Here is a 15,002-nt window from a genome sequence, read left to right on the forward strand (position 1 = left end):
TTCTGCACACACCCCCAACGATATGCGCCGCTTTCTGGTTCTTTCCCCTTTCCCGCAAGAGAGTCGGAGCTCCCTCTCCTTTTGCAGCTATATTATCGAAATTTCCCCAGTTCCCAATACACTGCGCCACCTTTTTTATAGCTTTAAATTCGGATAACTCCTTTTTTGTTATTGCCACGTAAGCTGCCTCAAATATGTCTTCAGCTGTTGCCTCTGCTAAGCGCAGCAATCTTCACACGTTGCATCCAATCAAGTCACGGCCTGTTGTCCTTCCACTGGCATACAATGAAAGCACAGCCTGGATAGCAACATACATAGCTGGTGCATTGAATGTATCGAACCTGATTTGAGTCATCTTCTCTCGATTAGCTTTTGGATTGAGAGGAGCTTCAGTGAGCAAGACTGGATGCTCTTCAGGAGCAACTCGAAGCTCATTAAAGAATGTATGGTGCCAAATCTTTTCCATGTTATCCCAGTTGGTTACGATACCATGCTCAATAGGATATTTCAAGGTCAATATTCCCCACTTAGATTGGACCTCATCACCAACATATGCATCTTTCTGTCCCATACCTACCATAACACCAGTGCGCCGAGAATGGCCCACAATACTAGGAAACACTGCCCTAGGAGCATCATCTCCAGCAAACCCGCCTTGACCATCCCAGATCCATTGTCACAGACAAGAGGTTGAACTTCCTCTGAGTCTGCCATTCTTGAATTGTCGATATAACTTGGATTTGGGCAGTTGCTATGAGATTCAGCCCCTCCTCTTCTGCTGCTGAACAAAAGAGGGAAGACTAGCATTGACAAAACGAAGGGACGGCACATAGATCCTGCCTTAAAGTCACGAACTCTGAAACGAAGGTTTTGGGTTAGAATTTCTCTGCTCTTGCTCTAATGTTGCTAAGCTTGCACATGCATTAAGTGCACATACAAATGTAATGTTGTTAGGTCTAATGCCTTCAACTTGCATCTCATCATACAAACCCAGAGCCTCCTTGATCTGCTCATTCCTAATAAGAACAGGAATCATGGTATCCCAAGACACAATATCTCAAAAGGGCATTCTTGAAAACCAATCCTTACATCATACATGCTCTCACATTTCCATACATGTTGAGAAGGGTGTTCCCTACTACAAGGTCTACCATAAGCATAAAACTCCATAATTCACACCACACTCATGTACAGAGGCTTCGAGACCTGGCTCAGCCTCAGCTCGTCTTATTGAACCTCATTTACAATATGAACATATGTACTCAGGCATCATATAATGACTCAAGTCATGGCACTTAATCCCATGTATCTGGATTTGCATTTGATGGCCTCATATGCATGGTTTCACACCATAGACGTGCCATGGCACGACATCCACCCCCTCTAAACCTGCACATCCTCTGGTATGTGCCAAATCATCATCAAGATCCACATATATCTGGATGTCATCTTCATCTTCTACATTACCAGGAAGATCATCCTCTTCCTCTTCAACCATATCTATGCTATCACTGTCAAGCCTCTCATCTTGAGTCCCCTGTGAATCAAAAGGATCATTGTCATGCCTTCTTTTAAACATCTTGATCCTTTTGCCTGCTACAAGATTCTTTATCTCTGTTCCATCAAGCTCACACAGGGTATACGTGGCATTTCCATGCACATGCTTGACAATGTAAGGGCCAAACCATCTTTTTGCAAATTTTCTTTGAACAGTGAACTGGTTGTCAAGGCTACTATCATACATTAGAACCCAACCACCTTCAATAGGTTTTGGCCGGAATCTGTGTCTTCCATCAAATCTTTCTTTAATTTTCAACCTTGCATTTTTTAGACGAGCTTTAGCAAGCTCTACATCTTCAGGCCTCCTCTCCAGCTGCCTTATTCGCAATGCAAGGAGGTCTTCCCTGTTCAATCCTTCCACCCAGGGTAATACATTCCAAGTTGGAACTACTTCTTCAACTGGCATTACTGGCTTCTGACCATATATTAATTCTGCAGGCATGTATCCTGTCACTGAGCTATGAGTTGTACGGTCAGCCCACAAAGCATATGGTAGCAGCCTTGGCCACTCTCGCATTCTTTCTCTGCATGCCTTAGCCAAAGCTTTAATGATTGGAGGATGTCCTCGCTCACTTTTACCATTGCCCTCAGGGTTGTAAGCACATGTTAGGGACAGTTTGATGCCGATTTTAGAGAAGAATTCCTTTGCTTCTTCAACATCTAGCTCACCTCTATCAGCTGTTATTTTCCCAACATAACCATACCGGCAAATCACATCTTCCAAGAGAAATTTGCATACTGTTTCCGTACTCTTTGTTCTAAGAGCACGCCCCTCTACCTGATTTGTCAAATCTTCTCTTGCAAGTGCTATGTATCGCATCTGCCAAATTCCCAAAGGCATTGTAACTAGATCCACTACCCATTTGTAGTGCATGGCAGGTGGGTAGGTTGGTTGCAGACCATCACGATGTCGCACATTTGAGTACATTTGACATACCATGCATGTTTCCACATATTGGGAAATATCCTTGTACATTCCTTTCCACCAATATCTTTCCTTTATTTTGGTAAAGGTGGCCCACACACTTCGATGTCCAGCTCAGAGACTCTCATGGAATTCTTTCACGAGCTTCCCTTGAGTCTCTTTATCACATATGACTCTCTGAGGCATAGCATTCCTCTGCTTAGGATGCTTCCACAGGTATCCATCCTTTAGAAAATACCCATATGCTTTTCTGCGGATCCTCTTAAATTCTGAGTCAGACCAATTTTCATGTCTTGTCAAAGCACTCAAGTATTGACCAATAAGCAACCAATCTCCTTCATACATTTCCTCAGTAAAAGACTCAAATGCATTTGATAAGCAAGTATGGTCCCCTTTTGCATATGCAGTAGTATAGAATTTTGTACCTACATCATCAATGTCACTAATCATCCCTTCTTCATCTTCATACCTGGCTCTTGATAGCATATCTGCAACTGGGTTATCTTTTCCTGCAATATGCTCAAACTCAGGATTTAGTGACTTGATATAGGCAATCCACCTAAGCATAGCAATATCTGGAGTGGTGCAGATCGCAATCATCCCAAGGAGTGGCAAGCAATTAGTTTCCACAAGTACAGATGCCCCAATAAGATATTCTTTTTCACATTTTAGAGCAGTGACTATTCCCCATAACTCTCTCTTGATCTGCGGATATTTTCGTTGTCGAATGCTTAATACCTTTGCTCCAAATCTGATTACATACCTGTGATCATCCTCATCATCTTGCCCTACTGCCCATCCTATCCCAGTAGGACTAGTATCAACTGTAACAATCACAGGCTTGCCACACTCATAATCTGCCTTTCTTAGAGTAGGTGATGATTGAAGCAGATATTTCAGCTTTCGCATAGCTTTAGTATGTGCTGCACTCCACAAAAATTTTTGATTTTTCCTCAAAAGTTGATAAAGAGGATCTGCTACATGTGCATAATGCGGGATCCATATAACATAAAAGACACATGCACCAAGAAATCTCCTCAGCTCTGTAATATTAATGCATATCTCTTTCATTCTTTGTATTGCATCTATCTTGGCTGGACAAGGTCGGCGTCCACTAGTACTACAAAGATGTCCCACTATTAGCACTTACCCAACCCCAAACACTGATTTCAGTCCAGATAAAGTAAGATTCACCTCTTCAAGCCTGGATAGAATCATATCACAATCCTTTATATGATTCGCCACAAACTTGCGGCACCCCTTCGAATCCAAATCCCCATCTTTGTCTTTCTCATCACAACCTTTTATTGGCACATCATCCAGAAAGGGCATAGTTATTTGTGGTATGAAGTCTTGCAAGACTTTATTCATTTCATTCATCATATGCACCACTGAGTTGGTGGCTCCCTGCGGTAAGGTACACATCCTTACTAATCCCAAAGGGGTTTTCATTGTGGTCAAGTCCCTGCTTTGTATATCCAGCTGGAACTGATCATATCCCGAATACAGATCACCCATAGAGTATATAGCTTTCCCTGCAAATGCTTCTGCAAACTCATCCACAATCGGACCTGCTCCCACATTCCTGATTGTGACTTTGTTTACAGGTTGCATGTCTTGAATGAAGCGCAATGTTCCATTTTTCTTTGGCACGGTAAACCATCTGTTGGAATATGGAGCGCATGATGGCTCCAAAATTCCCATCCTGATCTTTTCTTTTAGTAATTCCATCAGCTTTGGCAAGAGAGCCTTTGGTACTAGAATCGGCCGCAGGTTCCAGGGCACATGTGGTACAGTGAAGATCACCATTGGCGCTGTTACACTTGGATCAACACAGCCTATCTCATGCGGCTGAAAAGCAAAGGCTTTCTTCCCATGTTTTACAAGCATCTCCTCAAAGCATTCCCTTTCAACTGGCAACAGAAAATCTTTTTCACCAATCTTCAACTCTTTTAGGGTTTTCTGTGTAAACTTATGCCCAATTTTCTTCGGATCTCTGAGATTCGGTTGCATAGAGGGTTCATCTAATTTTTCCTTACTTCCTGGTGGCAAGGGCAAGGTAACTGGTTTCACCTTCTTTGCAACTGTTTTGTACTTTGTATCAACATGAGCATCCATCTCACAATTCATGTTTTTACATTCCATCCCCTCAAATTCCCAGATTATATCATACATCCCCACAGATGACACCTCTATCATCTCATTTCCACCCTGTAAGCATGCTCTTCCCATATCAAAAAGCACATCCATAGTATCCACAAATGACACCTCATCAAGCACCCCTGAAATAAACTCATTCTTCTCCAAAAGACCACACTGCTCAAGACTTTTTTGTTCATTTTGTACATGTCTACGCATGCCACGCTTCAAATCCTTGCTTTTTACAAAGACCAGTGACCCATAGCTAGAAAATCCCTGAAAATTTGCTGAAAAGTTATTTACATTGATTGAGTCCTGCGAGAACTCATTTTCCCTTGTACCATTGGAATCCCGCTTTACAATGGCACCTGGCCAAAATCCCTCATCTCCCTGTAGTTCATGAATTCTCTATTTATCTTTGGGAGTGACTGTGCTCGAAGAGACTCACGGTTCCTTTCATGGTTAATGCAAACTGTCAAGAACCGAACAGCTTTCTTGCCATCTTTACTCCTTATTCTTGCATATGCCGAGCCATCATCCAAAACTTTTGTTTCCATCCTCACAGTTGTAATGTAGGGTTGCCCAAGGATGAGGGGATACGATGACATCTCCTGAACAAAGAAGTTCTGATCATCTTTCACATCCCCGATAGTTACCCTTACATTTGGACATGCTGCATAGAGCTCTCCAGATGAGTTATTAGCTGCTTTAATCATCCACCCATGATCTACATCCATTGGCCACTTACATTTGTTGTAGAGATTTTTAGCCATAAGATTTTTTTCAGACCCATGGTCGATTAGAGCGACATACGGCTCTTCCAAGTCACCTATCTTGACAAGGGTTTCAGTGGTGGCCCTTGCCCAATGGCTCCTGGAGTAATGACTCTTTGTAAGAACTTCTTTTTCATCATCCTCTTCCACAAAGCGCACTTGTCGTGCCCCTTCAGCAGAGTGATTATATTCCACCACATTTTCTCTCTCTTCCTTTTGCTGTACCTGTACTCCATGAGTCTTGGAAGTGCTTGCCTCCCCTTGTGATGGAATAGATTCAATTATGGACTGCCTTTTCCTTCGTATAATATCAATTATCTCATCATGGAATTCTTTCTTTGCAATTCCCAAGACTTCCCCTAGTGTAAATTCCACCCTGCTGTTTAGAATCCTCTCTTCAAGCACCTTTTTGAGATCTGTTGCGGCTTCAATATCAGATTAAAGCTTGTAGAGTGGACTTTTCCCTTTACCCTTCTCCTTCTCATGCTTCATTTTTGCTCGCACTTCTTCCATTGATACTTCCTGTGGAGGTCTGCTATGCGGTGGAGGCATATGTGATGGCCCAGGATCCTTCTTTTCACTACCACGAGTGACCCTTTTTGATGGCCCTCCTTCCTCATTTTCCCTCTTGCGCTTTTCCTCTACTTGTGCTTCATTATTCTGGCATTTTGCAATGTAGGCATGAACAGATAAAGAATCCACAGGCTCTTCCCAGCCGGTCTCAAGACGTATACAGTCACCTGCCTCATGCAAAGCTTGCTTAGACACCTTCTTTGACGCAATTAGTTCCATTGTTGATGGCCAAAAATCTTCATTCTCATAATCTTCATCATTCTCAGATTCCTGCCTTGATTGACCAACCTTTAACCCATAGGTTGCTGCCTCAACCATAGAGATGGCATGTCCAGCGACCATGTCCTCAACGAGTTTTCTCATCCCTCCTTTTCCAAAGTTTGTGCTTAGTGGAAGACCAGTCTCTGTAAGGTGGATTTTCCCATCTTTGAAAAACACAAGTTGATTTCTGAGGGCTTCTTTATAGCTAGCACAGTCTTTCTTTGCATGTTCTGGGTCATCACACCATATGCATCTGAATGTAAACCCTTCTTTGCTTTGAGGCCTTTGCATAGAAGCCTGCCCTAATGGTAGCCCTTTTTCCTCAATCCTGGACATCTTCAATTTTAGGTCTCGCATACCCTTAATAAGCTCATCCATCGGCCCTTCTACCTTTGGGATTGCAGCAGCTGGTTTTGGTAGATTCTCAGGGATAACGGCAATTATAGGGGTTGCCGAGCTCATCACCATTTTATCCCTCCTTCGCTGCCGCTTTGCTAGCATGGTGACCGCATCCTCGACATCATTCCAATCATTCTTTAGCCCCTGCTCTGTATCTTTATCCTCAAGGAGAATTTCTAGTTTTTCTTGGAGATCTTTCCCAGCTGCTTGTAAGAAGAGCTCTGTTTTTTCCCTGTCCAAGGTTGTGCGCTCAATCCTTGACAGCTGGGCATAGCGCTTCTCAAACTCTCTTAGGCAGAAATTCCCATTTTGGGTTTTGTGACCCATTCCAAGAAAGTTCGTTTGGTCACCCGCTCGGAATCCTCCATAAAATATTCATCCTTTAAAGCAAGCTTGAACTCCTCACAATTTCTGCCACCATGTCCTGTCTGTAATCCTCTTATGTGCTCTCTTATGTCAGGAACACATACCAGCTCAAAGCTTCGAACCATATCCTCCTCAGTCACCCTGTTTAGCTCCATTTCCTTTGTGTAATTGCGCAGGTACTTTGTGATGTCCTTACCATCAAATTGATCCACCTTTTTCACAATTGACTGCAGTGCTTTGGTCATGGAAATTTGTCCCCTCTCAGTAGCTTGCTGCTGTTGCATATACATAGTAAACATCTGAAACATTTGCATAACTCTGGGGTCAAAATGAACCCCCTGACCCTCAGGATTCTCAGCCATAGCCTCTCTGTGTATTTCACCACTAACTCTCACCCCAGCAGTGTCGCGTCGGGTTCACCAAAGCTCTGTCGTGACGTGGACGGTGTCACTGGGAAAGTGCGAGACTTCTAGCTGTGAGAGTAGCTTCTAATATCCCAACAAGGAAACACACACACATAACTCTCCAAGGAGCATAAGACATCTCCATTTTTGATGACATATACATGTGCCAATTCACTTCAATACATCCCCAAATTCAGCCTGATGATTGCACATAAATTGTGTATCCAGAGCATGTCCAGTTCCAAGCATAGATTTCCTGACTTCTTTTTCCAAATACCTCAAACCAATCACATGTAGGCACAACATAATCTTCAAAAAATTCCCATATACATGTGACCATTCACATCACATATATCAAGTGATACCAATTCCATCATTTCAAGGTGTCTCTTTCTCTTCTGAAAAACCTGCTTTCAGATTCCAACAACTCACAAGCAAAAGATGACATATGGCATATCTATAACATACTCATGTGATTTTAGGAAACTCCATGTCTAGCATTCCAAAATCCAATCGAGTAGAAAATAAAACCCAAATCCCAAAAATCTTATTGTATTTTGTTATTCCAAGATTCTCCAAAACCAAAACCTTCTCATTCTCCAAAACCTTAAAGGTTTCATAGGCTATACGATTTTTCAAATCGTAAGTAATAATAAACAAAAATAAAATTCACTTATCTGAAGTAAAAAAAAAGCAAATTTTTCTTTTGATTTGGCTAATCCCCATACGTCTGCTTCACTGTCGACTGCGCAAGGATCAGAATACATATAATGTGAAGATCATCTCCTTTGATAGTACTCCATTCACTCTTTAATTCTAACCCCAAGAAGCTCTATACAGTAGTAGCTGGCATTTTGATTTTAAAATCCCTGGTTAGATGACGCTCTGCCTCTCATTTTCTGCACACACCCCCAACGATATGCGCCGCTTTCTGGTTATTTCCCCTTTCCCGCAAGAGAGTCGGAGCTCCCTCACCTTTTGCAGCTATATTATTGAAATTTCCCCAGTTCCCAATACACTGCGCCACCTTTTTTGTAGCTTTAAATTTGGATATCTCCTTTTTTGTTATTGCCACGTAAGCTGCCTCAAATATGTCTTCAGCTGTTGCCTCTGCTAAGCGCAGCAATCTTCACACGTTGCATCCAATCAAGTCACGGCCTGTTGTCCTTCCACTGGCATACAATGAAAGCACAGCCTGGATAGCAACATACATAGCTGGTGCATTGAATGTATCGAACCTGATTTGAGTCATCTTCTCTCAATTAGCTTTTGGATTGAGAGGAGCTTCAGTGAGCAAGACTGGATGCTCTTCAGGAGCAACTCGAAGCTCATTAAAGAATGTATGGTGCCAAATCTTTTCCATGTCATCCCAGTTGGTTACGATACCATGATCAATAGGATATTTCAAGGTCAATATTCCCCACTTAGATTGGACCTCATCACCAACATATGCATCTTTCTGTCCCATACCTACCATAACACCAGTGCGCCGAGAACGGCCCACAATACTAGGAAACACTGCCCTAGGAGCATCATCTCCAGCAAACCCAGCCTTGACCATCCCAGATCCATTGTCACAGACAAGAGGTTGAACTTCCTCTGAGTCTGCCATTCTTGAATTGTCGATATAACTTGGATTTGGGCAGTTGCTATGAGATTATGCCCCTCCTCTTCTGCTGCTGAACAAAAGAGGGAAGACTAGCATTGACAAAACGAAGGGACGGCACACAGATCCTGCCTTAAAGTCACGAACTCTGAAACGAAGGTTTTGGGTTAGAATTTCTCTGCTCTTGCTCTAATGTTGCTAAGCTTGCACATGCATTAAGTGCACATACAAATGTAATGTTGTTAGGTCTAATGCCTTCAACTTGCATCTCATCATACAAACCCAGAGCCTCCTTGATCTGCTCATTCCTAATAAGAACAGGAATCATGGTATCCCAAGACACAATATCTCAAAAGGGCATTCTTGAAAACCAATCCTTACATCATACATGCTCTCACATTTCCATACATGTTGAGAAGGGTGTTCCCTACTACAAGGTCTACCATAAGCATAAAACTCCATAATTCACACCACACTCATGTACAGAGGCTTCGAGACCTGGCTCAGCCTCAGCTCGTCTTATTGAACCTCATTTACAATATGAACATATGTACTCAGGCATCATATAATGACTCAAGTCATGGCACTTAATCCCATGTATCTGGATTTGCATTTGATGGCCTCATATGCATGGTTTCACACCATAGACGTGCCATGGCACGACATCCACCCCCTCTAAACCTGCACATCCTCTGGTATGTGCCAAATCATCATGAAGATCCACATATATCTGGATGTCATCTTCATCTTCTACATTACCAGGAAGATCATCCTCTTCCTCTTCAACCATATCTATACTATCACTGTCAAGCCTCTCATCCTGAGTCCCCTGTGAATCAAAAGGATCATTGTCATGCCTTCTTTTAAACATCTTGATCCTTTTGCCTGCTCTACAAGATTCTTTATCTCTGTTCCATCAAGCTCACATAGGGTATACGTGGCATTTCCATGCACATGCTTGACAATGTAAGGGCCAAACCATCTTTTTGCAAATTTTCTTTGAACAGTGAACTGGTTGTCAAGGCTACTATCATACATTAGAACCCAATCACCTTCTTCAATAGGTTTTGGCCGGAGTCTGTGTCTTCCATCAAATCTTTCTTTATTTTTCAACCTTGCATTTTTTAAACGAGCTTTAGCAAGCTCTACATCTTCAGGCCTCCTCTCCAGCTACCTTATTCGCAATGCAAGGAGGTCTTCCCTGTTCAATCCTTCCACCCAGGGTAATACATTCCAAGTTGGAACTACTTCTTCAACTGGCATTACTGGCTTCTGACCATATATTAATTCTGCAGGCATGTATCCTGTCACTGAGCTATGAGTTGTACGGTCAGCCCACAAAGCATATGGTAGCAGCCTTGGCCACTCTCGCATTCTTTCTCTGCATGCCTTAGCCAAAGCTTTAATGATTGGAGGATGTCCTCGCTCACTTTTACCATTGCCCTCAGGGTTGTAAGCACATGTTAGGGATAGTTTGATGCCGATTCTAGAGAAGAATTCCTTTGCTTCTTCAACATCTAGCTCACCTCTATCAGCTGTTATTTTCCCAACACAACCATACCGGCAAATCACATCTTCCAAGAGAAATTTGCATACTGTTTCCGTACTCTTTGTTCTAAGAGCACGCCCCTCTACCTGATTTGTCAAATCTTCTCTTGCAAGTGCTATGTATCGCATCTGCCAAATTCCCAAAGGCATTGTAACTAGATCCACTACCCATTTGTAGTGCATGGCAGGTGGGTAGGTTGGTTGCAGACCATCACGATGTCGCATATTTGAGTACATTTGACATACCATGCATGTTTCCACATATTGGGAAATATCCTTGTACATTCCTTTCCACCAATATCTTTCCTTTATTTTGGTAAAGGTGGCCCACACACTTCGATGTCCAGCCCAGAGACTCTCATGGAATTCTTCCACCACCAAACTCCTAACTCAAGGCTGACATTATTATAGGCTGTATGATCATTTCACTCTACTAGTTTATAGACTTGATATTGTACATATATGTGTGGTGTAAGCATGATGTGTGGTGTAAGCATGATGTCTATTGTACCCATCATTGGATTCAATGGTTTTCATACCAGACTCCTAACTCAAGGCTGACATTATTATAGGCTGTATGATCATTTCACTCTACTAGTTTATAGAGTTGATATTGTACATATATGTGTGGTGTAAGCATGATGTCTATCATTACTTTTTGGAGATTAAAACAAGGATTTCAAGGCTACAAGCAACATGAGACTTTTAAAGTTTTGTCGAGGTTCGCTTTTTACAGATTTCATCAAGGGTTGTTATTTTTCACAAGTCAACCATGACAATGACAACTTCTCTTCGAACTAGAGGATAATTCTCAACATCAAGGTATTTATGATAATCTAGCTATGCCTAAACCTCTTGAAAAATTAAAGTATATTACATTGGAATAAAGATGATCAAGGCATCAAGAAAATTGTTACCTTGGTTATCTTCTTCCATAAATTTTTAACTCTTTAATGACCTATTCAACGAGTTATTATTTGGATTTATTTCGGAGTTACGTTAGTAATATTCTCGAGCTTTTGAAGATTTTTTGGACCCATGATTATTAGATGATTTTTTGACATCAATAAATATTATTTTTTTCTACTCTTCGACACTTTACAAGCTAAGTATCAACACCTACAAATTATTGTATGGATATTTTGTGCCTTATCTAACCATTTATTTTATAGCTCAAGTCAACAAGCTTTGCATAAGGTAAGTATTGCAAATATCTATATATATATATATATATGATTTCAATTATAATGCTTAATACATGTGGTATTTTGTTATTATAACTATATATTTTTGAAGTTCAAGCTAAGTAATAATTACACTTTCTAAATTTTATAAATTAACAATTGAAGTGTCTAATAATTTACCAGTTAACTATTAGCTGTGTTCAATTTGATTATTTGCATAAAATAAAAATTGTTATTTGTCGATTCATTTTCTTCTAACTGATATTTTCTAGTCCAACCCAAGTACGTTTCTCCATTTTCCATAATTTTAATCATTCATAGCAAATTAAAACATCACATATGCTTGTGATATTTGTGTCCTTTTAATGATGTATTTTGTAGAAAAGCTATTCAACACTTGCAAGTAAGTTGCTATCCTCCATAGCTTAGTAAATAATTATTCTAATATTTCTATGTATGCTTTATCTTTCAAACAGTGATTCAAACTCTTTCCAAGTAAGCCTCTCATTTCTATCCTTTACGAAAGTGATCATGCTTAAATATTTGTGCATAGAATTTCAAACCATATTACTATAAGTTTTATTTCTTATAAGGTCATAACTTAATATAACCCTAGTTAGGTTTGGAAGAATAATAATATTTTGATCCATTTGCATTGCTTTCTCATTTTTCTCAATGTAGAACATCATTGCAATCAAATATATGCAAGGTACGACTCTCTTATGCTTAACTCAACCTTATGATTACTAAGTTTCAAGTTTATTTCAACTTCAACTGTAAAGTAATCTTTCATCATCTAGACTTGTTTACTTAATCAAGATTGTTAGAATTGCTACTAGTCATTCATATTTATATTTTTACTTAAACTTTTAATGTATTAAAAAATCAATTTTATCTACTTTTCTATAATCTCACGCCCTCTCAAGCAGCTTTTCAACTCAAGGTTAGTATCTCCTATCCTTATATCCATAATCAAATTATCTTTATTGATAAGCTTCTCATGAATTTTGTTTAACAACTCACGTCTCTCTGAGTGTCAAAATTCTTTTGACAAATGATTTCAATGACACCACCAACGATGGAGGTATATATATATATTCACTTCCTTTTATACAACTTTTTCATAAGTATTTCTCTAATATTTTTACAACTAAAAAACCTAATTAATAAACCATAGATTCAACATCAAGATTACTCAAAATTTAGTAACTTAAATAAATTTTCAAGATAGAGAAAATTTGTCGGAATTTAAGTTTCAAAGGGAACTGGACACTCCACCTCAAACTTCTATTCTAAAGGAAGTGATGTATGGAATTAATTTGGTGGTATGGGACATTAGATTGGTTTTATATACTTACTCCAGACACATTTATGTCTTCTATCTTTTACCATCCTATGTGTGTATGTGCAACGCGCCTATGTGGTATGGGACACTTAGAATCGTCTTACATACATTCATTTGATTGGTTCATTGCATATGCATTATAGATCTAGTCTTCCACACCAATCATGAAGCCATCCTCTCATGCATTTATGCAACTGTATATCAGGGACACCCGTATATGGCATGCATGTGGGCCTCCACTGTTTGTTTTAGTTGGTTTAGGGTGATTCCCGGGTTACTTATGCGTGGCAAACATGCGTGTGGCTATGATTTGAATACTTATAGGTTGTCTATATCTCAAGACGACGTTGGGATTAATTGATGTGTTTAATTAATTATTTAACTAATGTGGACAGTGTCTATGTGAGTATAGCCAATGAGAAGTGCGAGGGTACCGATTGAGGTGTTGCACTATACGAGGGTACCGATTGAGGTGTTGTATGATGGCTGGTGGATTGAGAGGTGGTGTGATCATTGGTGATCATTTTTGTTAAACATGTATTAGAATTTTATGTCATCTATAGCCTTCACGTTGATAGGTTATTTTGTGCATATAACTTGTGATTTGATGATGAGTGTGAGGACCACCAGTTTAGGTGTCGTACAAGTTTTATTGTTGCAGTCCATGTTCATCCAAGCCTCTGAACCATGCCTTTGTGCCTCTGAGCCATGCTTGGGCATTGAACCTCTGAGTTTGTTTCAGGTTATGACATCGATAGCTACAAGCATGATGATGTTGTCATAGCATTTTCTTCTACACAACTGAGAATAGTTGCTTCCTCAAACGGGAGGACTGTTATAGGTATATATTTTATCATATTTTTGATGAATTAATAATTGTAAAAAAATATGCTTAATTTAATGTGTGCAAGAATCGGCTTAATGGAATGTGCGAATGTGCACAAAGTTATTTTATGTAACAAGGCCCATTAGCAATTATATTTGGGGAAAGGTTTTTATATGTATAAACCTTAGGAGCTTTCATATGGTTAATAATATGTAAAGCAATACCCAAAAGTGGGAAAAGCAAGCCTAATTTATACGCACATCTATTATTGGCTCCTTGGGCTATTCTTATGAATAAAATTCTCTAAATACTCATGTCGTGTGTGGAAGTGGAGCTACACGCATGGGGAGGGGGGGATATTACACCCAATCTTGTCTTGATGGTGATGTTATTTTATTTCTCTTGTCTTATGCTATGCTATGCTCTTTGATATCAATTTAATTCAAGTCTTTGTTTTAATTTTTGATGTATTTTGTGAGTTTTTAATTATTTCTTCAAGAAGTACAAAAGGGTCCCATGACAGTGGCACATCTATTATTAGCTCCTTGGGCTATTTTTATAAATATAATTCTCTAAATACTCATATCGTGGAAGTAGGGCTACACGCATGGGGGGGGGAGATTGCACCCAATCTTGTCTTGATGGTGATGCTATTTTATTTCTCTTGTCTTATGCTATGCTATGCTCTTTGATATCAATTTAATTCAAGTCTTTGTTTTAATTTTTGATGTATTTTATGAGTTTTTAATTATTTCTTCACAAGAAGTGCAAAAGGGCCCCGTGATAGCCTCATATAAAAGGGGCCATTTTCAACCAAGCTATCTCAAGTCTTTCTATGAGTACGAGTTTCAATCTTGTAACCTAATTGAACTTGAGTCTAAAGCTTCATTAGCACAATGTACTCATTATCACAACAAGTAATCTTAGGCTTCACCCACAACATTCTCTCAACCATCATGGCTCACAGCATAGCCATCTTGCTTGAGGTACTTATGTTTTTTAACACATGTTCGACTAAATGTGCTAACATGCCAAAAATCCTACAAAAGAACACTTTACACAAGGTGTATAGGAAAATGTCTTGAAACAAGAA

General features: G+C 39.9%; 2 pseudogenes; both read right to left on the reverse strand.

Annotated features, from left to right (window-relative positions):
• Positions 1–232: 232 nt before the first annotated feature.
• Positions 233–714, reverse strand: LOC147631734 (actin pseudogene; annotated as a pseudogene).
• Positions 715–8,658: 7,944 nt separating this feature from the next.
• On the reverse strand, positions 8,659–9,012 carry LOC147631735 (actin-1 pseudogene; annotated as a pseudogene).
• Between the last annotated feature and the right edge of the window lie 5,990 nt (positions 9,013–15,002).

The sequence above is a fragment of the Cibotium barometz genome, chromosome 14 (assembly GCF_041138505.1).
Source record: "Cibotium barometz isolate CiBa-2024 chromosome 14, ASM4113850v1, whole genome shotgun sequence".
Lineage (NCBI taxonomy): Eukaryota > Viridiplantae > Streptophyta > Polypodiopsida > Cyatheales > Cibotiaceae > Cibotium > Cibotium barometz.